This window comes from Lagenorhynchus albirostris, chromosome 13 (genome assembly GCF_949774975.1).
Source record: "Lagenorhynchus albirostris chromosome 13, mLagAlb1.1, whole genome shotgun sequence".
NCBI lineage: Eukaryota > Metazoa > Chordata > Mammalia > Artiodactyla > Delphinidae > Lagenorhynchus > Lagenorhynchus albirostris.
In genome coordinates, this window is record NC_083107.1 from 55,516,130 (window position 1) to 55,538,359 (window position 22,230).

At 48.4% G+C, this 22,230-nt stretch overlaps 1 long non-coding RNA gene across 1 annotated transcript; it reads right to left on the reverse strand.

Annotated features, from left to right (window-relative positions):
- Positions 1 to 15,675: 15,675 nt before the first annotated feature.
- On the reverse strand, positions 15,676 to 19,138 carry LOC132531215 (uncharacterized). Its single transcript, XR_009544045.1, has 2 exons — positions 17,675 to 19,138; positions 15,676 to 15,869 (listed from the first exon to the last, which is right to left on the reverse strand). It is a non-coding gene; the product is annotated as an uncharacterized LOC132531215 (long non-coding RNA).
- Positions 19,139 to 22,230: the final 3,092 nt, after the last annotated feature.

The window sequence follows — 22,230 nt, forward strand, 5'->3', positions numbered from 1 at the left end:
TTGAGTTTTGGCTAAATATTAAACCGTGCATGTGTAGTGCAAGACTCCCACCAGGCTCTTCCTATAATTACCAGGAAGCTGTAAGCTGAACAGTTTTCCAGAGCTAACATCAGGTCGGGAGATGTTAGAGTTGCAACTAGCCAGACTGGAGAGCAGAGAAACATTCTTGAATATGTGGGCATCGAGTAGCTATCCCAACAGTAGGGTAACACTGGTCCCAGGTTATAAGTACTCTAGAAGGGGTTTTTCATCTTTGATACTGTTGATATTTTGGGGGGAGGATAATTCTTTGTTTTGGGGGGCTTTCCTGTGCATTGCAGGATACTGAACAGCATTCCTGATCTCTAATCATTAGATGACCTTCCGGGTTGTAGCAACCAAAAATGTTTTCAGACACTGCTGATATCCTGCGTTGGGGGTTGGGCAAAAGTTGTATCTGATTTAGAACCATTGCTTTAGACCCACCCTAACAAACACAAATACAAGACTAGAAAGCATTTAGCATATCTATAAGTAACTCAACTATCTGACCTCCCCGGCCCCATCTCAACATTCTTCAAAGAAAGACAACAAAATTCAGACACCCAACAACGTAACATTTACAACGTCCAGCAGCATCCAATCCAAAATTATTAGGCATACTAAGATGTAGGAAAAGATGACCCATAACCAGGAGAAAATCAATCATAAAAACCAGAACCATAAACCATAGCACATTGATTAGACATGGTGGAAGAAAATATCTATGAATGTGCAAACATAGCAACTATGCAAACTGGAGCTCCTTAGAGACTCAGTGACACGTGTGACAGTATCAGCTGTTAAGCATGTAATCAGAGTTCCAGAAAGAGAGAAAAGACGGAATACGGCAGAACTGGAAAAAAAAAATGTCTAAAAACTTTCCAAATTTCATAAAGTTATAAATTCAAATATCCAAGAATCTCAACAAACCCCAAACTGGATAAGTACAAAGAAAACCATACCAAGGCACTGCATATCAAATTGTTAGACTCTAATAATAAAGAGAAAAATCATAAAAGCAGCCGGAAGAAAAGGACACGGTACAAAGAACAAAGGTAAGAATAAACAGTGAATTCCCCTCAGAAACAACAAAACCCAGAAGACAGGAGAATGATATTTTTAAAAGTCTATAAGAAAAGAATGTCAACATAGAATTCTATACCCAGCCAAAGATATCCTCCAAAATGAAAGTGAAATAAAGGCATTTTCAAAAAAACAGAAGCTGAAGCAACTTAACACTGGCAAAATGCACTACATGAAATGTTAAAGGAAATCCTTCACATTGAAGGAAAATGATACCAGAAGGAAATGCTGATTAACACAAAGGGGTGAATTACCAAAGCTGACAAAAGAAGAAAAAAAAAATCTGAATAGCTCTATAGCTATTAAAGAAATTGCATATACAATTAGAAACCCTTCCCCAAAGGAAATTCCAAAACACCAGCTTCCCTGGTGAACATTTACGAAAACAAACAAACAAAAAAACAAAAACAATGTCACAAACTTTTTCAGAAAATGGAGGAAGAAACACGTTCCAACTCATTTTTATTTTATTATTTTTTTATTATTTGGCTGCATTGCATCTTTGTTGCGGCATGCGGGATCTTTCATTGTGGTGCGAGGGCTCTTCCTTGCGGCGTGTAGACTTCTCTCTAGTTGTGGCGCGCTGGCTCCAGAGTGCGCAGGCTCAGTAGTTGTGGCGCGTGGGCTTAGTTGACCAACAAAGGATCGAACCCGTGTCCCCTGCATTGGAAGGCGGATTCTTGACCACCAGGGAAGTCCCCCAACTCATTTTATTAAAGGAGGGCTTTGCAAGTGTTTTAGGCTGTTCTGGGTGGCTAGTGCTGTTCCTCCTCCCCCCAATCCTCCTCCTTCATCTTCACAATCTTTAAAATTGTAAAAGCCATTCTTAGCTTTCAGGCCAGAGAGAAACTGGCCAAAGGCCAGGTTTGTCCTGTGGACCCTAGTTTGCCCCACCCCGGGGCTAAAGCATTAGTAAGCCACACTGTTTTTACCAAGGATTTTTGTGAGGCAGTTGAGAAGAGAGTTGTATCTCACACCAAACAGCAACAACCTAGTAATACTTGTATCAGACATTAAATTTTCAAATATTTGGGGATTTTCCAGGTGTCTTTTTGTTATTAGTTTCCAGTTTAACTCCATTTTGGTCAGAGAGCATCCTTTGTATAATTTCAAGTCTTTAAAATTTGTTGAGATTTGCTTTCTCTTCCCCACAAATGGTCTGACTTGGTGAATGTTTCACAAACACTTGAAAAAAAAGTGAATTCTGCCGTTGCTGGGTGGAATGTTCTATACATTCCACTAGGTCAATTTCATTGATGGTGATGCTTAGGTCTTTTATATTCTTAATAATTTTCTACCTTTTTTATAACTTAATTATAGCCTCCAACTATAATTGTGGATTTACCTATTTCTCCTTTCAGTTCTATCAGTTTTTAGTCATGCATTTAGAAGCTCTTATGTATTAATATTTGTTAGGGGCTTAAAAATTTAGGATTATTATGTCTTCTTGGTGAATTGATCCTTTTATCTTTAAGTAACATCCTTCTTTATACTTGGTAATATTTATTGTATTGAAATTTACTTTGCCTGGTATTAATGCAGCCACTATATATATTTTGATTAGTGTTTGCATGGTGTATCTTTTACCATCCTTTTTCCTTTAACCTATTTATATCTTTTTGTTGAAAATGGATTTCTTGTAGACAGCATATAATTAGACCTTGCTATTTTATCCTATATGACAATCTCTGTCTTTAAATCTGGTTGTTTAGACCATTCACATGAATCAAGATCTAACATCTTGCTAGTTGTTTTCTATTTACCTGTTATTTGTTCAATTTTTCCTCTTTTTCTGCCTGCTTTTGTCTTTGTTTTTGTTTTTTTTGCGGTACGCGGGCCTCTCACTGTTGTGGCCTCTCCCGTTGTGGAGCACAGGCTCCGGACGCGCAGGCTCAGCGGCCATGGCTCACGGGCCCAGCCGCTCCGCGGCATGTGGGATCTTCCCGGACCGGGGCACAAACCCGTGTCCGCTGCATCTGCAGGCAGACTCTCAACCACTGCGCCACCTGGGAAGCCCTCTCCTTCATTTTTGAAAACTATTTCACTGTGTATAGGTTTCTGGGATGACAGATTTCTTTTGTTTGTTTGTTTGTTTTTCCTTTCAGCATTTAAAACATGTCACTCTTTTCTCTTCTGGCTGGCATGGTCTCTGATGAGACGCCTGCTGTAATTCTTACCTTTGTTCCTCTGTTTATTTATTTATTATTATTATTTTTAATAATATTTATTTATTTGGTTGCACTGGGTCTTAGTTGTGGCATGCAAACTCTCAGTTGCACCATGCATGTGGGATCTCGTTCTCCGACCAGGGATCGGACCTGCACCCCCTGCATTGGGAGCGTGGAGTATTAGCCACTGCGCCACCAGGGAAGTCCCCGTCCCTCTGTTTATAAAGCTGCCTCTCCTTAGTGGCTCCTCCCTGCAGACTCAGCCTCCCCTCCACTGTCCTGAGCAACTGCGTACATCCCACCAGTTAAACAAAGGCTATCTCCTTACAGAGTAGCTGGACCCCCGTCCTTTGTCACTTGAGCATCTGTTATTGCCCTTAGTGGTCTGACTCCTACCACTGCCTGCCCACACCTCCATTCAGGTAGCTTCTAGAGTGTTCCATTCTGTCACACACGCACACGACAATGTGCCCTCGGCCTCAGGTGGACCCGGTGATGGGATCTGAAGGTTCCCTGCCCACCGTGCTCCAGCCAGGATTGTTCAATGGGCTTCTTACCTTCTCTTTTAGTCCTTCACATGCATTCCCTGTCGAGGATCCTAGCTTTGTCACCTTCAAACAAACACAGGACATTAACTGTTATGCTTTTAGTTGTTTTTATTGGAGAAAGGGCTGTATGGGTGTGTTTCAACCTGGCAGAGTTATTCTATTAATCCACCCATTTTTCTTTTATTCTGATTTATTTTATTTGTATTAATAACTGAATTTAAGACCCTTTCCATGTATCTAGCCTATCTATTTACAGTAAATGTCCCCTGGGGAGGCTGACTCTATATACATGTGGTAAGAATTGTAGGTCATAAGGATGGAATATTATGGGCCTTCTGGGAGGAACAGTAGAGAAAAATTGGGGACCAATGGTTAGGAACAAAATGGATGAAGAAAGTGGAGGACAAGGCTGTGGGAAGTCTCTCTTGGTGTTGACTGCTCTTGGGGGTGGAGTGGGGTCTTACCCTGAGATTGGGAAGGATTGAGGTGCAGGGTACTAATTCAGGGTTACTCCCCAAGGATGCTGTAAGGTGGCATTAGTGGATAGTATTCTATGTCCTTCAACTTTTTGCCCTGGGGGACCATTTAAAAAGTTATCAAAGAGAAGGGGCTGTAGTGAAATGGAAAGAATCAGGCCACCTTTTGACAAATTAATGCAAAGAGACATCCATGCTGGGGAGACTTTTTCCCACCTTGGCGAGAACTGCAGCATTGGAAGCAGTGCTGACGTGGGTACCTGCACACCCGCAGAGAGAGGTATTGTGGGAGCAGAAGGAAATCTTTAATTACCTGTGAACTGCCTAGGTTGCTGCCTATTTGCTGGGAAGCAGCGTTGTGATGAAGGACGCTCATAGATGCTCCTGTGTCCTCAAGGGAACACTGCTGGCCGTGACAGCTTCAGAATTCCCATATAGAACGGATTAGGGACCTGAGTGGGGAGTGGCAAAAAGACACGCATCTGGGCGTGTGCTGTGAACGCACTGTTTGTGTTCAGGTGGTGTGCGTGCTTATATGGGATGGTTTTGGGGGCACTGCCACTGTTCCACATCCAATTCCAGTAATGGAAATGAAACATGTTACATGGAAATATAAGAAAACAAGTACAAAACACATACAAGTATTATCGGTAAGTCGAGTTACAGGGCAGCTCTGCTCCTGTGCACCAATCCTTTCAGCATTCAATTCTCTTGTTACTATTTCGTAGACCTATTGCTGCATGAGGTAGCGAAGTGGTTGTTGTTACCTCACATTATAGCTGAGGATGAGGGGCTCCACAGTGAAAGCTGGGTAATTAAAGATGTTCCACTAGAATGTAAGCTCCCTAGGACAGGGGGTTTTACCTAGGGTTTTGTTTGGGACTTTGACCATACAGTGTACAGAAATAGGATGGAGGGGGTCAATTTTAGTCAGAACTCACTCACCATTATGTAGAGCAAAGGTACTGCGTGCCTGTGCCTGCCTGTGTCTGTGTGAAATGGGATTGACCCACTCTGGACAGTGAAACCTCAAATGATGAGAAAATTTCATATGGAAGCCACTGAATCAAAGCTTTGTTTGTACCACGCTCCCTGTCCTGGAGTAGTAGCTTCCCAGGATGAAGGGTTGAGTACAAAGCTAGGGAGAAGGGGGCTGAGCCCAGCCCAAGGCAGGCAGGGCTGGGTGGCCATGATGCAGATCAAGACGGGGCCGTTCAGCACAGGGTCCACATGGTCTCTATTTTCCTACCTCTTCTTGCTCCACTCCTGAAGCAGTGGGGAAAGCTGGGGCTGATTTCTCTGCGGCTGGGAGCTGGGCTGAAAGCTGGTGGGTAGCTGCTGGCCGACAAGACAGTGGAGGCTAGAAGCTGGGCGGAATGAAGGCTTCCTCTCAGTGTATTTCTTCCCTTGGCCACCAGATGGCAACACCTCCCTTGAAACAGAACCAGAGCCACAGGACTGCACGCAAGATGGTTACTTATTCTGAGGACTTCCAGCTGCCCTGCATTATTTGAGGAGGGTCTTGGCACCCTATCAGCTATTTGTTCAATCAGATTTTACTGAGCGCTTACTATGTGCCCAGCCCCGTTGGGGTGGGGTGGAGAGTGAGGGTGCCACAGCGAACAGGACCCTACAAGACCCACCAAGGCTACTCTTTCCACAGCTCTTACAGCCTAGCAAGGGAGACCGAAGTTAGGCAAATAATTACAAAACAATGAACTCATTTCATTTGTTCAATGAACTAATTTCAATAGTGTTATCAATGATAGATATAGAGTGCTTTTGAGACCCTATTAAGAGGAAGAATTTTATTTCATCTGGGCTGTTGGGAAAGGCTGCTCTATGAATGTATCACCATGTGTCCTAATACCTCCCACCCCTTCACATACCCTGTTACACCTACCATCACACACCCCATTATATTCCCATTTTATAGCTAATGAACCCCGCCCCCTCCCAACCCCCCCCATCCCATCCTATAATCCCATCTCAGACTCCATTGCAGACCATAATAACAGACCCTATTCCAACCCCTACACCTCCCTCACATAACCATTAACAAATCCCTTTACAAGTCTTTCGCAGTCTCCTCCACATCTTTGTTGTAAATCCCATCACTCATCCCTTTGGAATATCCCATCACTAACTTTTTTTTTTTTATTTATTATTTTTATTTATTTATTTATTTTTGGCTGCGTTGCTGTGCACAGGTTTTCTCTAGTTGCGGTGAGCGGGGCTACTCTTCGTTGTGGTGCGCGGGCTTCTCATTGCAGTGGCTTCTCTTGTTGCGGAGGATGGGCTCTAGGCTCATGGGCTCAGTGGTTGTGGCTCACGGGCTCTAGAGCACAGGCTCAGTAGCTGTGGCGCACAGGCTTGGTTGCTCCACGCCATGTGGGATCTTCCTGGACCAGGGCTCAAACCCGTGCCCCCTGCATTAGCAGGCAGATTCTTAACCACTGCACCACCAGGAAAGCCCCCCATCACTAACTCTTAAAGAACCCTGGTCTTATTCATCTTTGCATTTCCAAAGCCTCCCAAAATACAGACAGGTAATATGTTCTTGAAAACACTTGGCAAACCAGTGACCAGATGGCTCAGTACTCTATCATACTCTATCACAGGGTTGTCATGGCTCCTATCACAGAGCCAGGGGTACAGCCCCCAGACTGGAAAGGCTCAGGCCTCGGCTGCCTTCTTCCTTTAGGAGAGGGCTGAGGTGGGAGTTGCTGATCTCTGGTTGCTCCCCTCCCCCCACCAAACCTCATCAGTCCAGACAAGTTCCCTTCCTCCCGCCCTCCACAAGGTTTGTGTTGCTTGGGACCAGGTCCCGGTCCTGCAGTCTGATTTGGTCTATGTCGCCCAGACCCGTCAGTGGTCACCCTTTTACCTCCTCCTTGGAGCGTATGTAGGTCCTGATTGTGGGTCTGCGAACTGTGCCCTTAGTCCACGACTTTCCCTTCTCTCCTTCTCTGAAGGGCCAGAGAGCACAGGAGGGAGTACCCCAGGGCTGGAAGGGACCTCAGGGAATCATCAACACCCTTCTCTTCCCCCGCTCCCTCTCCTTTCCCTGCCCCCTCCTGTTTATCTAGTTTTTCTTTGGGGAATGTAAACATACGGCAGCATTACTTAGCAGGCAAGAGCTGGAAGAAAACATAAAGACCAAGTCTAACTCCCTCATGTAACAAGTGAGGAAACCAAGGCCCAGAGAGTGGAAGTCACTTGCCCACACGGCGCATGCTCCTCGCAAGTGTCCTTCCAGAGACCACCCTCTCTGTGCACATTAGCCAAGAAACGCTACTTCCATTAGGAAGGCACGTCCAGTGCAAACCACTCTAGAGATTGCATTTCAAAGATTGATAGACATGGCTTTTGCATTATCTGCTGTTTCATATTAGCTATGCTGTGGCTTCATTCTTTAGTGCTGATATTGGGGGTGGGAGGGATGGGGAGTGGGGGGTAGGGAGCCAATTTTGAGACCTTCTCACAGCCTCCAGCCTGCACGACTAGGCCCGAGAAGGACAGGGTGATCCATCCTATATTTTCAGACCGTCAGGAGATTTCATTGTTTAAACAAACATTTCAGCGAAGCCATCCAGCTGGGCAGTGATTTATGGCTCTGGCTGCAGTTTTTCCCCAACAAAGATAAACAATCCTACAACTCTTGGGACTGGGGCTGGGACTCCTGGTTCTAATAACTTGGAGCCGGCTGGACCACACCAGCCATCGCCGGGTCTGGGGTTTGGTTAGGATCTGTTCGCAATGGTCCTGCGGCTCAGCCACAAACCTGGGGGGATCGTGTTGTGTTTGGAAGCTAGAACCATACCTCCAGGGCAAGGGAGAGTGGCAGGCAGGAGAGAAATATCACAGGGTCGGGGCTTCAGGCCCGTCCCCCACTTCTAGGAGGGACGCAGTGGTGTTCTGCGTTCTGTGCCGTGATTATCTGGTGGTTTGGTCAACAGCATCTATTCTTCCTTCTTTTGGTCACAGTATGTCAATTCACTTCTTTTTTTTTTAAATTTTATAATTTTATTTATTTTTTTATACAGCAGGTTCTTATTAGTTATCCATTTTATACATATTAGTGTATATATGTCAATCCCAATCTCCCAATTCAATTTCCTTCTGTGGAACTGTTTTAGGCTGTGTGCTGTGGCCCGGTGCTCATAGAATCCACCCAGTCTTTGGCTCTGAGAGTGAATATGTGCTCAGGTCCTCCCAAAGCAATGCTTTCCTGTGGTCACAGTCATTGGCTCAAGGGTAGACATCTAACCCATTAACAGATGGAGAAAGGCAATGAGACATTTGCTGGGGCTGCTAGGAGAGAGGCAGATTCAATTCTCTCTGGACTTGACTTTTTTTTTTTCTTTTTTTTTTTTTTTGCGGTACGCGGGCCTCTCACTGTTGTGGCCTCTCCCGTTGCGGAGCACAGGCTCCGGACGCGCAGGCCCAGCGGCCATGGCTCACGGGCCCAGCCGCTCCGCGGCATGTGGGATCTTCCCGGACCGGGAAACGAACCCGCGTCCCCTGCATCGGCAGGCGGACTCTCAACCACTGCGCCAGCAGGGAAGCCCTCTGGACTTGACTTTGAGATGATATGGGAGTACAGTTGACCGCTAAGCTGTTGCCGCCATCTTGCCTCCATGGGGGTCACATGGTCCCTGTCTGACAATGAAGCCAGTAAACAGGAAGTGAGGCTGAGGGCTGCTCCTCCACCAAACAAGTCCTTTTTTTAAGGGTTGGGATTCTTTCACTTCCAACTGAAAGAATGTTAACCAGTACCCACCATCTCACACAGCAGGGGAGATTGACTAGGGAGGGCAGCTCCGGCAGCCTCCGGCTCAGCTGTCTGGATGTGGTGGTTTAGCCAGAGGACAGTAACTCCCTCATAATCTACCCCTCTTGCCCCCATCAATCTGATTACTTGTGTCTACAATTTATTTCAACAAGTGGTTAAGGAACTGTGGCAGATGCAGAGATGAATGAGACACAGCTCACATTTTTCCTAGAGTTCTTGGTTTGTTTAAGGCGGCTTGAGATGCACATCTCAAGAGAAGAACAAACAAGGTGCTTTGAGTGTGCAAGGGAAGAAGAGCTCACATCTGATGGTTGGGGACCAGTTGAGACTATGGGGAAGGGGTGTTTGGGATGGGTCTCGAAAGATGATGAGAATTTGGGTAGACAGAGATGGGCAGAAGGCTTTACAGGTAGATGACGTAGTGTGATGGAAATCAGGGAGGAGGGAAAGACTATTTAGGGGAACACTGAAGAGTCGAGTTGGATGGGAGGACAGGAGATATTTAGGGGAATCACCAGCTGGCAAAGGAATTTGGTGTCATCTAGGCAGATGCCTTTAATGAGAAGCTTGTCCTTGGTTCAGTTGGTGATGGGGAGTAATTGAACTCTCTTGAGCAGGGAAGTGCCCTGATTGGAGTTACTCTTGAGGGACTTCAGATAGGAGCAGGAAGAAATTGAATGTGGAAAAGCCACTAAGTATATATTAGGAGATAACCTTGACTCAGCCGTAGGACGGGGAGACAGTGAGGGGAGGAAGGGCAGGGAGGGAAAATCACGGAGTAGTTCTAGTTTCTATTCTTTCATACTTCAAGAACTGTGAGGTTTCTTAAAGTCCAAAAGTTGTAAAAGGAAAGGTTGGTATATTTAACCACATAAAAATGTAAAATTTCTACATGGCAAAAATGCCATAAATAAAGTCAAAGGACAAGGACAAACTGGGGAAAATGTTTGCTACACAAGTGACAGAGGGTTTATTTCCTAAATATATACAAAGAGCTTTTATATTTCAGAAAGAAAAAATAACAAGCAATGAAGAAACGGGCACAGGACGTGAATAGACAGTTCACAGGAAAAAATTTACAATGGTCATTAAATATACGAATATGTAATAATGACAATTAACACATATTGAACTTTGTTTTTATTTATGCATCTAATTTTCACAATAATGGTAGGAGGAATGTATTATTATGATGGTACTCATTTTACTGATGAGGAACCAAAAACATAGAGAGGTTAAGTAAATTACCCAAAGTCATCCAAGCAACTAAGGACCAGAGTTTGTCCTCTCAAGCATTGTGCTACACTCCTTGCTCCATGTCACCTATTCTAAAAGAAACCCATTTTAGAACTACACCAAAACATCATTCTTTTTATTTTTATTTTTTAATTTTTTTGCAGTACGCGGGCCTCTCACTGATGTGGCCTCTCCCGTTGCGGAGCACAGGCTCCGGACGCGCAGGCTCAGCGGCCATGGCTCATGGGCCCAGACGCTCGCAGCATGTGGGATCTTCCCGGACCGGGGCACGAACCCGTGTCCCCTGCATCGGCAGGTGGACTCTCAACCACTGCGCCACCAGGGAAGCCCCAAAACATCATTCTTTACGTGAAAAGATTGGCAAAGATAAAAAAGTTTGGTGGATGGTTGACAAAACTGGGAGACCAGTACTCCCGCATATTGTTGGTGAAAATGTGAACTGTAATAACCACTTTGGGGGCAGTTTGACAATATCACAATTTTAAATACATATTTGCTTTGACGTAGAAATTCCATTTCTAGCATTTTTCTAACAGACGTACAAAGGGAAACAGAGAGAGATATTTACTGCAGCATGTTCACGATAGCAAAAGATCGAAAACAAGCTAAACACCCATCAATAGGGGACTTGGTGGGTGGATTATGGTACATCCATAGGCTGATAAGAGGAATGAGGCCTATCTATGTGTATGTTACGGAACAATCTCTAAGATACGTGATTGAAAAAGGCAAGGAGGAAAACAGGGCATAGACTGTGCACCACCACGTACTGTGCATCTCCACATACTCTGGCCAGGGAACAGTGTCTGGCCAGTGTCGGCCTTTGGGGAAAAGAGCTGGGTGCCTGGGTTAGGGACGAGAGTGGGCAAGTGTTTTCACTGTATATATTTTGGCATTGCTGAAAACCATTTTTAACATGTTCAGGGATCACCTTTTCAAAAATAAAAGTTTACGATAAAATATAGCACGACTTGAAACAACCACCACAGGAAAAGGTATGATTTCCATTAGTCATCCAGGGTCAAGCTTGTCGACACTCTTGTCTCAAAGGCAAAGAGAAGTGGGCTGTGCGGTGGTGGATTGTACATAGAATTGAAGGACAGGGAGCCAGGGCTTGGGAGTTCAGAGAGCTAGGGAAGAGATATCTGGCCAGGTGGTCATTATTTTAAGATAGGAAACACACAAACTCACTTTTTAAATGTTTCATATATCAGAATTTATCTCCCTGTCCCTTAAAAAAACCCACAAAAACTAAAGTTCCTTTTGAAAAATTCTAATTTGTTTCAGATGAACTCAGGATTTTGCCTATGTTTAAGCAGAATTGGGTGGGAGTCAGAGAGACCCAGCGGCCAGGAGTCAGCAAGCCCACCATAAGCTGCTCTTTCCTCTGCTCTGGAGGGTTCTTTCACCCTCTTTTGGGTGAAAGAGTACCGCCAAAAAAAAAAAAATTATTTATTTTTGGCTGTGTTGGGTCTTAATTTCTGTGCGAGGGCTTTCTCTAGTTGCGGCAAGCCGGGGCCACTCTTCATTGCGGTGCGCTGGCCTCTCACTATCACGGCCTCTCTTGTTGCAGAGCACAGGCTCCAGACGCGCAGGCTCAGTAGTTGTGGCTCACGGGCCTAGTTGCTCCATGGCATGTGGGATCTTCCCGGACCGGGGCACGAACCTGTGTCCCCTGCATTGGCAGGCGGAGTCTCAACCACTGCGCCACCAGGGAAGCCCCAGACATTCTTATTCTTCTCAGTAAGCTAAGAGGTGAGATCCTGGCCTGAGTTCAGAATGAGGGGCTCAGGGGTAGGACTGGGGCTTGAGGAGAGTGGTGAAGGTAAGAAGAATCAAGGTGAAAACGCTCAGAGCAACTGCTCTAGCAAAAATTAAGCAGTGATTAGGAACAGGTGAAACCTGATGATGATTTACCAAATTGTGTTTTCCTTAATTGCTTGCTCTTTAGGACTATCTCCTTTGCTCTGGGACTGCTTTAATGAGGATTCCTGTTTTTACTCTTAAAAAGAGAATTGGGTGGAAAATTCAATTTAACTATACAAACATTAGTTTGTATAGTTACAAACTGTGATGTGTCAATTACAGGGCATGCAAAAATGAGTAAGACTTGGGCCCTGGTCCCAAAGCATTCAAGTCCAATAGCAGATACAGACCTGGTTGTATTACATTGAAGTGTAACAGTGGAATGATGGAAAGAAGAAAATGTTACAGACATAAGACTAATTGCTCCATGCGGCTGAGCAGTGCTGTAAGGGAGGCTTGGAGGGAGGCTAGGTCTGAGCCTGGTTTTAAGCATGGGTGAAGGAAGTTCTATCACTAAGATTATGCATGAAAAGACTTAGTTAGATGCCTGCCACCTAGCGTGCTCTCAATCTGCTCAATCTGTGTTGCAACCAGGGTAGGTTTAATCCTCATGGGTGGTGAGGGAGGTTTTGAGCTGCTTCCCTGTAGGTGTGTGTGGGCTGGTGATGGTAGGGGGAGTTGAGGGCCCAACTTCCTTTTCTTGAGGATTCAGGTGTCCTGGGACATGGTGGGCCTGGGGTGGGGCAGTAACTTGGATGGGGAGAGAGCTGAGAATGGCTCTGGTGCTGGCTGCCGTGGAAAGATGAGGCACTGGTGGGCCATCGGGAAAGACAGCCCAGGATTCTTGGGGGCTGCTGCTGGTCCCTGGGTGCAGAGGTCTGGGTACAGCAGTTTCTCTCACAGAGGCCCTTTGCTGGCATGATCTTCATCCCTTCTGCATGGGCCCCGCAGGTCAGGGGCCCACCAGCCTCTCTGTCCTCATAACCTTCCCTCCTCTCCTTCTCCCTTCACCATTTCAGAGGAAACTTTACTGTTTATCTTTGGAGAGTATAGAGGAAGGGTGGAGAGAAACCCTGCTCTCACTCAAGATGTTTCTCCTAAATATTTTAATCTTGCCCAGACATCAAAGCTTGTATTTTCCTTTTTCTCCCTACACATCCTTCCCTTGAGGCAGAGAGCAGAGAACAGCCTGGCTGCTTGAACATGAGTTGGGGGTGGGGTGGCGGTGGAGGGTGAAAGACAGAAGGGAGCTCCTGGGAGCACAGAAATGGGTCATTATCTCCAAAAAGTCTCCTGCTGCGTTAGAGCTGTTGGCCTTGAGACCAGCACTCACCTGGTAGCCAGCCGAGTGTGCTACTTGCAAGTAATACGGTAAATGAAAACTGCTTGGGGACCTAGCTTGCAACCGAGATCTCTAAAGTGACGATTTATGTTCACAAAACAAATACGAGGATCAGGCTGGGCAGATGGGTTGCACTGCATGCTGTTGTTTTCCCGGGGGACAGGAGGGGTAGTTGGGAGCAGGCAGGAGATGCGGGCTTGGCAACACCCCATGGTCGCCCATCCCAACCTTAGTGCCTTGCGTCTCTGGTTACTTGGTTTTGCCTGCACTGTCTGCCCATTTCAGGGAGGGGTGAAATTTGGGAGAGTTGGTGTTATAAAAAGTGGGGGCCTTCCCTGGTGGCACAGTGGTTGAGAGTCCGCCTGCCGATGCAGGGGACACGGGTTCGTGCCCCGGTCCGGGAGGATCCCACATGCCGCGGAGCGGCTGGGCCCATGAGCCATGGTCGCTGAGCCTGTGCGTCCGGAGCCTGTGCTCCGCAACAGGAGAGGCCACAACAGTGAGAGGCCCGCGTGCTGCAAAAAAAAAAAAAAAAAAGCGGGGACATGTGTGATCACGAGCATCACAGGGAGCGAGCGTCACGTTAGCCTGGATCTCAGACCCCTCTGTGTCCAGTTGACATAGAGAGAATCCCACCCCTGGCCAAGCTACACCTTTTGTCAGCCTCGGGCTGCACGTTGACTTGATGTCCTCCTCTACCTGCTGCCCATGTTGGGGGCTTCGGGGGAGAGTATAGTGTGACCCGCATTATCCTCACAGGGTACAAGAGGACTTCTGGGAGGCTGGGGGTGAGGAGGAAGGGAGAGAACAAGGGTTGTAAAAAGCCGCTGAGCAGAGAGGAGGGCTGATGAAAGTTACAAATTCTGATAATCTTCCATCTTCAGAACTTTTCATCTGAAGCATGAAATTTAATCAGATGTTTAAAGATCCTGGAGAAACAAATGAAGAAACACAAGAGCAGAAAACGGAATCCGGGGGCAGGCGCAGCTTCTGTATTATTATTATTACAGTGAAGACTGATATTGGAACTGGCTGTGAGATTGGTTTTGGAAACCCTGTTATGTTGCTGGGGTAAACAGGCCCTGGGAAAAAATCGCTTTTCATTTCCTGAGATAGGAAGGGTCGGAACGTGCTGGGAGGAAGGGGTCATGACTCTCTGGAGGCAGCAGGATCTGCATCCCCATCAGCCAGTGAGATGTCAGGTTGAAACCAGATGGCAAATGTTTCATCACAAAGGACATCCGCCAGGGGGAGGGTATGTCCTGGGTCAGGGAGTCCACATGTCTGGTGCCAACACAGTGAATGGTGGTCAGTGAATGGTGGTCAGCCTTTCTTGAGCTCCTACTGTGTGCTCAGCCAGTACTGATGTGACACACAACCTAGGCCACTCACATTGTACTCCAAGTGAATGCCGCTCCTTGGAGCACATCCCAGTTATCTATTGTATCACCACAAAACTTAGCTTTTTTTTTTTTTTGGCTGTGCTGCACAGCTTGTGGGATCTCAGTTCCCCAACCAGGGATTGAACCCGGGCCCCAGCAGTGAAAGCACCAAGTCCTAACCACTGGACCATCAGGGCATTCCCAAAACTTAGCAGTTTAAAGCAACAATTTATGACTATTTTTCATGGTTCTGTGGGTTGACCAGGCTCAGCTGGGTGGTTCTCACTGGGGGTTTCCCATATGCTTTCAGTCCGATGTCTCAGCGACTGCAGTCCTATGAAGGCTGGTTCACTCACATGACTGGGGGGTGACCCTGGCTGTCTGCTTGGGGCTCAGCAGGGGGCCATTGACTTACACGTGGTTTCTCTACATGGCTTGGATTTCTCACAGCATGATAGCTGGGTTCTGAGAGGGAGTATCCTAAGAGCAAGTGTTCAAGAGGGTCAGGAAGAACTCGCAAGGCTTCTTATGACCTAGTCATGGAGGTACAAGAATGTCATTTTCATTGCGTTCTGTTGGTCAAGTCCGTTCAAGGGACAGGACTTAGACGCCACCTCATGATGCGGGAGTGGGATGCGGGCAGAGGGAAGTGAGGTGTTGATGGCGGCATCTTTGGAGGCAAGCTACTACTCACACCACATGGGCCCAGGGCAGGCTCCGCGGGTGTGCGACCAGGGGAGTGGCATGGGGCCTCACACTTAGAAGCGTTCTGTGCTTGGGTCAATGCTCTGTTGTCATCATCTTGAAATTTTTAATAATTTTAACAAGGAGCGCTGTATTTTCATTTTGCACTGGGCCTTGGCAAATCAGATAGCTGGTCCCCCGCAGGACCCATTGTGAAGGATTTGTGCAGCATGGTAGGAGGGGGGACCTGGGCTGGACTCTGTGCTCTGCAGCTGGAACTCCTGCCTGTGGAGAACTTGCAGACCATCTGAGGACACAAGAAACACAGATGTACTAAAACTAGCCAACGACAATGTCTGAGCAGAAGTTAGGCTGTGATTGCCAAAGGAGGGCCCAGGTCGGGTGGGAGGATCCTCGTATGTTGTCTTGGGCTCATATTCAGACTTGAAATCCATGCTGGGCAAAACCTTCCTTCTCCGGGGCCAGAAAAGCATCTAGGAATCTTAGGAATGTTCTTTTCCTCTCCCCACTCTACCTCTTCCTTCACCCTTATTCCCAGGACCCTTGTGCTGAAGGCTTCTACAAAGGGGCTTCCATATCACGCTCTGGGGTGTGGGTAGGAGGGAAAGGGGGGTGTAGAAGCACATGCACTTAATGCCCAGCTCAGGCTGAAGGTCTTGAGTGAGTCACTGGAAGAGGCTTGAAGGAAGCTGGGCCAAAGGTGATCTGGGACGGGGGACGGGAGAAGGGGGATCTCAGGTCTCCTCTAAGGCGTGCTGAGTGCCCTGGTACCCTGGACAGTGCCTCCCTCCTAGTCCCCAGCCAGATCCCTTGCCATTCCCCAAGGCACAGACCATGCCCTTTTCCACAAAAGAAATGGCTCAAAGGGCCCGGGACCCAGCCCAGCCCCGAACTAGGGCACAAAGCCAGATGGCCTCTGAGGGAGGCCACCCTTTCTTTACAAACAGTGTTCAGTTTCCTTCAGCGGTGTCCCCTGCTGTGACGAATGTACAGAGTAACCTGATTGTGCACGTTGACGGGGCGTCAAGGCGGCTGGCCCGTTTCCATCTCTGTGCGGCGAGAGGACTGAGGAGGATGCTGCTTCCCGGGGAGCTGGTTCTAACGTTTCTCTAAAACTATTGCCACAGGCCCATCCGAGGCCTGCTGGGTCATCATTCTTGGCCTTGCTGGTCCATCGCCTAGGTGCGCTCAGACTGTCCCTTGACCTTTGTGGGCTGCTCTGCAGGGACTATGGTTCCCAGGCTCTTTGCCCTTTGGCTTCCAGATGAGCTCACCCAGTGGGGGGCCTGGCAGCAGGTTAGAAGGTGGTTAAGAGGGGGAAAGTTGGGATATTCCTTTCTCTTTGCTTCCTAAGGTGTCTTTAGCAGAAGCTGGATCTCTTTATGGCTCCAGCTCACATCAGACGACCCCTCTCTGTGGTTGTGATTCCCGTGGGATAGCCCTGGCTTTGGACTCTGGTGACCTCACTTTCTCTCTTTCCTATCTTTCTCCAGCCCTGGGGCAGAAATGGCTTCCTGCTGTCACTCACGTCTGGATGGGCTTAGCATCCCTGTGTGGTTTCTTAGCTCTTCCATCACCTGTGTAACCTCTTCTCTCTATCAAATTTCCTCTGACTGACATCACTGGTCATCTGCCTTTTACGTATCCAGGAAGCCCTGGAGGTGGGAAGGGTCCTGTGACCCTGGCTCCAGATGGAGTCTGCGAGCTCAGCTCCAGAGGGATCTGAATGTTATGCACACCAGTAGCTGCACTATACAGCTGGGCGCAAAGCGAGAAGGCAGCCGGGCCTGCTCCCACCAAGTCCAGGTCACTAACTCCTCAGACCACCTTGCTGAGCAGGAAGAAGAGGCCCAGCCGGGGCAGGTAAAGGGACAGCGTGGCTGACATGCCCAGAGGCTGGGGCGTGGTGCTCTAATGATTGTCCTTATGAGGTTCCCTGATATGGGGCCCACTCCCATTGCTTGTGCCCTTGCACTCCGGAGGCCAGTGATTAAGAATATGTGTTTGGGTTGAGAAACAGTATAAATATGTGTGTGTACATAAGGCTTAGGGGCTAATGTACATGTGCAAGTGTGAGGCTTAACAGCTTACACAGATGAGTACGGGTGCAGTTTCCACGTCTGTAAGGATGTGGGTCTGCCACAGATGAACCTTGAACCTGGCTCCCAAGATCACTTAGTCTCCAAGACAAAGTCTTCAGGGTCATTGGCAAGACATGAGTCTGGAGCAGAGTTTATGGAGGCGTTATCTGAGCCTAAAAAAGAGACAAGCAAGAGCTGAACCCAAGTCAGGGGCTACGGGGACCCCCACCGTCCTTCCTTAATTGGGTCCAGCTCCCTGTTCACTGCTGCAGCCTGCTCCTTCCATTGGGGAACAGAGCAGGGGCCTAGTGGCAAGTCACTTGCCAGGTGACTATCAGAGAAGCTCTTAGGCCCTGATGGACTGACTGGACTTTTCATTAAAAAAAAAGTTGATCAACCTATTTTGGTTCTTTATCAGCAGGCAGGATTTGGGGGAGAAAAAGTAGTCAAAAGGGCAAGAACCGGGAAAACTGGAGTAGTAGCTAGAGAGAGAGAGAGAGAGAGAGAGAGAGAGAGAGAGTGTGTGTGTGTGTGTGTGTGTGTGTGTGATAGAGAGACAGAGATCGGAGTTACCCTGTAATGACTTCCAACTTCCCTCTCCTGCACCCACATCGTGGGGACATCACAGTCTCAGGCCTGCACCTACTACCCTGGCGATCAGCCTGGCTCTGGCCAGGGATCAGGGGTCAGGCTGGCTCACATCAGGACCTGTCCTACTATCAGCCCATGCAGGCCTTCTCCCACCCTGCGGGTTGGGTTTGAGGCCGAGTCCTAGCAATGCCACTTCTCCCTGTGTCCTAGGCCTGCAGCTTTGTTTTGGTTGCCTGTCTGTCCTTCGAGGCCTGGGGCCTTGCTCTGTTCTCTCTGGCCTCTCCCCACCAGATATAGCCTTTGCTGGGATCTGCTGACAGACTCTCCTGAGGCTGCCTGCCTGCTTAGATTTCAGGCTCCGCTTCTGTGGCCCACCTGCTGGTAGAGATACCCTGTTACCAAATGCTAGAAGATCCACCACTCACCCACCTCCCCAGCTGCAGACTATTGTCTGTTTCCACACCCTTGCACGCTGCGTTCTGCCTGTCACCCTGGACGGCTGCCCAGCAGCTGCAGCTGAGGCCATCCTACCAGCACCTTCCCCAGCCCGATGGGTAGTCCCGTCCGGTCCCGGCCCTCCCAGCCTGCCTCATCTGCTGTGTGTACAGAGCCACATCTGGCTGAATACAGAGCTGGGGGAGGCTGCATGGGCCCTGACACACTGATCCCCAGAGAGATGGTCATCTTCCCTCAGGACCTCTTGGAGAGAGTCAGGTCTGGAACCCAGAGTAAGAGACAATAATAATAATAGTACATGGGCTTCCCTGGTGGCACAGTGGTTGAGAGTCCGCCTGCCGATGCAGGGGACACGGGTTCGTGTTCTGGTCCGGGAAGATCCCACATGCCGCAGAGCAGCTGGGCCCGTGAGCCATGGCCACTGAGCCTGCGCGTCCGGAGCCTGTGCTCCGCAGCGGGAGAGGCCACAACAGTGAGAGGTCCGCGTACCGCAAAAAAAAAAAAAAAAAAAAAAAAAATAGTACATGATGTGACAGGCTCAATGATTTACCAGCATTACTGTAGGTGTACCTCACAACTAGCGTAGAAGGTAAATACTATTATAGCCCCTTTTCACAGATGAAGAAACGAACACCAACTGATAAAAATGAATCTGTGTAGGGTCCCACCGGGCATCATTTATGGAGCTAGGATTCAGAACCAGGGTGCTTGACTTTAGAGTTCAAGTTCATAACCACCAGACCAAAGTGCCTCCTTGATGACCCACGAACTCTGTCCAAAGGTCCCCGCAACATTCTCTATTGTCTCTGATGACCTCTCCCTGGTCTAGGATCAAAGGACCCATAGGGGATGGGCGGAGTTTACGGCCATAGTCTCAGTTAAACCTTTGGATACTTCCTGTTCCTTTTTGAGAACAACCCTGGAATAACCTCACTCGTGGTCACTTTCAGAGGTGGGCCACCAGAGCCGCACACCCCCCACTCCTCCCTGTGTGTCCCCAGCCCCTTCTTCCCTTGTGTCCCCTCCCTTGGGCCCCTCAAAGTTTTCAGGGAGTCACCTGGTGGTAAAGTTGTTAACCAAAGCTGGAAAATGGAATATGTGTGTGTACAAATAAATTGTTCACTGATGGATCTGCCTTCTCAGAAGGGCCAGCGATTCTGTGAGAAAAAGGAAAGCAGGCCCTGGGGGTGGCAAGAGTCTTTGAGGAAAAAGATAGAGGGGCTTCTTAGAGGAGGTGGTATTGAAGATCATCTAAGCTTTAGCCCTGTCCAGGAGTAGCTATGGGAGAGGGAAAGGAAAAATGAGCACCGGATTGGAAGCACTTCAGTTTCCAACTGAATAATTATATACTGTGGGTTTTTGCAGGCGATAGAAATGGCGAAGGATGGGTTGGAGGGGTAAGTTCACCGTTTCAGGTTGAGACAACAGTTTGTAATTTCTGCCTCCCATGTAGTCTTGGAAAAACAGGTTTTTGAGAAAGTTATCAGGGTAGTCTCCCCTTTTCCTACCAGCTCTCAGTCATTGCTGAGTTTGGGATGAATGGCACAGATATGGGAGGGGTATAGTTCCTAGGAATCTCAAGAAAATCTTGTATGTGGGCCTACTCAGTCATACTCTGACTAGTCTGATGTCACATCATTTCCTCAAATAAATATGTGTGGCTCCAACCGTGGGCCTCTTCTCTGCAAGGCTCCTCCAGCCTGTCTGGGATGGGCTGAGAGCTGCTGCTAACCCCTCTCTCCTCCCAGGTCCATTTCTGTTTGGGAGTATGGGCTGGTTATGAGTTTCTCCTTTTCCATCCTGCCTTCTGTGCACCAGGAAGAAGAGAGAAAAAGAGAAGAGATTTTTAGCCTTTAGGTTGTTAGTGCTCAAGAAGGGCAGAAGGGAGAAGGAGGATGGATTGGACCAATGAGAAGGGCTTCCCCTCCTTCTCCAGCAGTGGAGATAATGGTGGCAAGGTGATGTGGGATCAGAAGCTTTCCTTCAAGGGGTATGGATTGTAGGTAATTGCCCGTCGTGTCTCTGGACGACTTTGGACCCTGGTGGGAAGGTGCTGGTTCTTCTGCTCTGGCCTCTGCCGTGAGCCTCAGCTTCCCTTAGGAGCACAAGATCCCACAAATCCTACTGGGTTCTGCAAGTCGTGATGGGATCAGGCAACGGGGTTGTAGCTGCAAAATGGATCAGGCTTTGTGGGGTTCCAATGGTAGTCTTGGGGTTCTTCCACAGCCATAACTGCCCAACGTGTCATTTACAGATGGTCCAAATCATTGAACAGGGCAGTCTGCCTTTTGGTCTTGTCAAGGAAGGAGTTGTTTCACGGGGAGCCAAGGTGAGAAGGGGACTCTGTGGCGAGGAGCCCCACTCCGAGAGGGAGGGCTGGTGGGGCCCAGGCATGACCTCGGAGTTACACACGTGTGCCCCACATGGTGGGCCATGTGTGCCGCCGTCTGGCCTCCGGAGCCTGCAGGGTCCTCCATGCTCGGAATAGTCTGGATCTGCTGACTTGGCAAAATGGGGTGGTGGGCTGGGCCGCATCTGGAGGGGAGAGGGAAGGAGCCCCAGGTGACTGGGCTGTAGACGGGTTTGCTCGCCCCACGCTGCCGCAGCCTGGAGCTCCCCCCTCCTTCCCCCCAACCAAAAGAGCAGTGTAATTCTCACGTTAAAAGTAAACATCTGGCAGCATCGGCAGTGCCCAAGTAAACCAAGAACTAATAGGAAGCGTTTGTAACCACAGTAGGTCCTGGATCGGGGAGGAGGGAGTGGGTCTCTATGTAGAAGCCAAGCTGGCTACTTGGGGAGACTCAACTCATTTGTTTATTGATAGGGGGTTAATTAGTTGATCAATGTACCATTTCCTAGAAGATCTTGTTGGTGCAGTTTGCCATGGCCCCAGGGCAGCAGAGACATCCCATTGACTTTGTGGTGGGCCAGATGGTCCATGGTATAGCAGGGACTGGGAACGATGGTCAGTCCTGGAGCGTCAGCTGCCCCTTGCTGCAAGTCCAGGGTCAACTATTCCAGAGAACAGTGGGAAGATCTGTGTGGCAAAGCCAGTGGGGTCACTGCAGGAAAAAGGGCCGTTTTCTAGAAGCCAAGTTTGCCTGGGCCCCTTCCTGAGAGACCGGAAGCAGAGGCCAGCATAAAAGCAGGTAGGATCCCTCTGTGGTCAGTCATGGTGCTAAAGGAGCAGCCAGGGATGAGAGAGAGAGGGAGACAGAGAGAGTGGAGATGAAGCAGAAGAGGAGGTTACATCTTTTTTTTTTGGCTGCACTGTGACGCTTGCGGGATCTTTTTTTTTTTAAATTAATTAATTAATTTATTTATTTTTGGCTGTGTTGGGTTTTCGTTTCTGTGCGAGGGCTCTCTCCAGTTGTGGCAAGCGGGGGCCACTCTTCATCGCGGTGCACGGGCCTCTCACTATCGCGGCCTCTCTTGTTGCGGAGCACAGGCTCCAGACGCGCAGGCTCAGTAGTTGTGGCTCACGGGCCCAGCTGCTCTGCGGCATGTGGGATCCTCCCA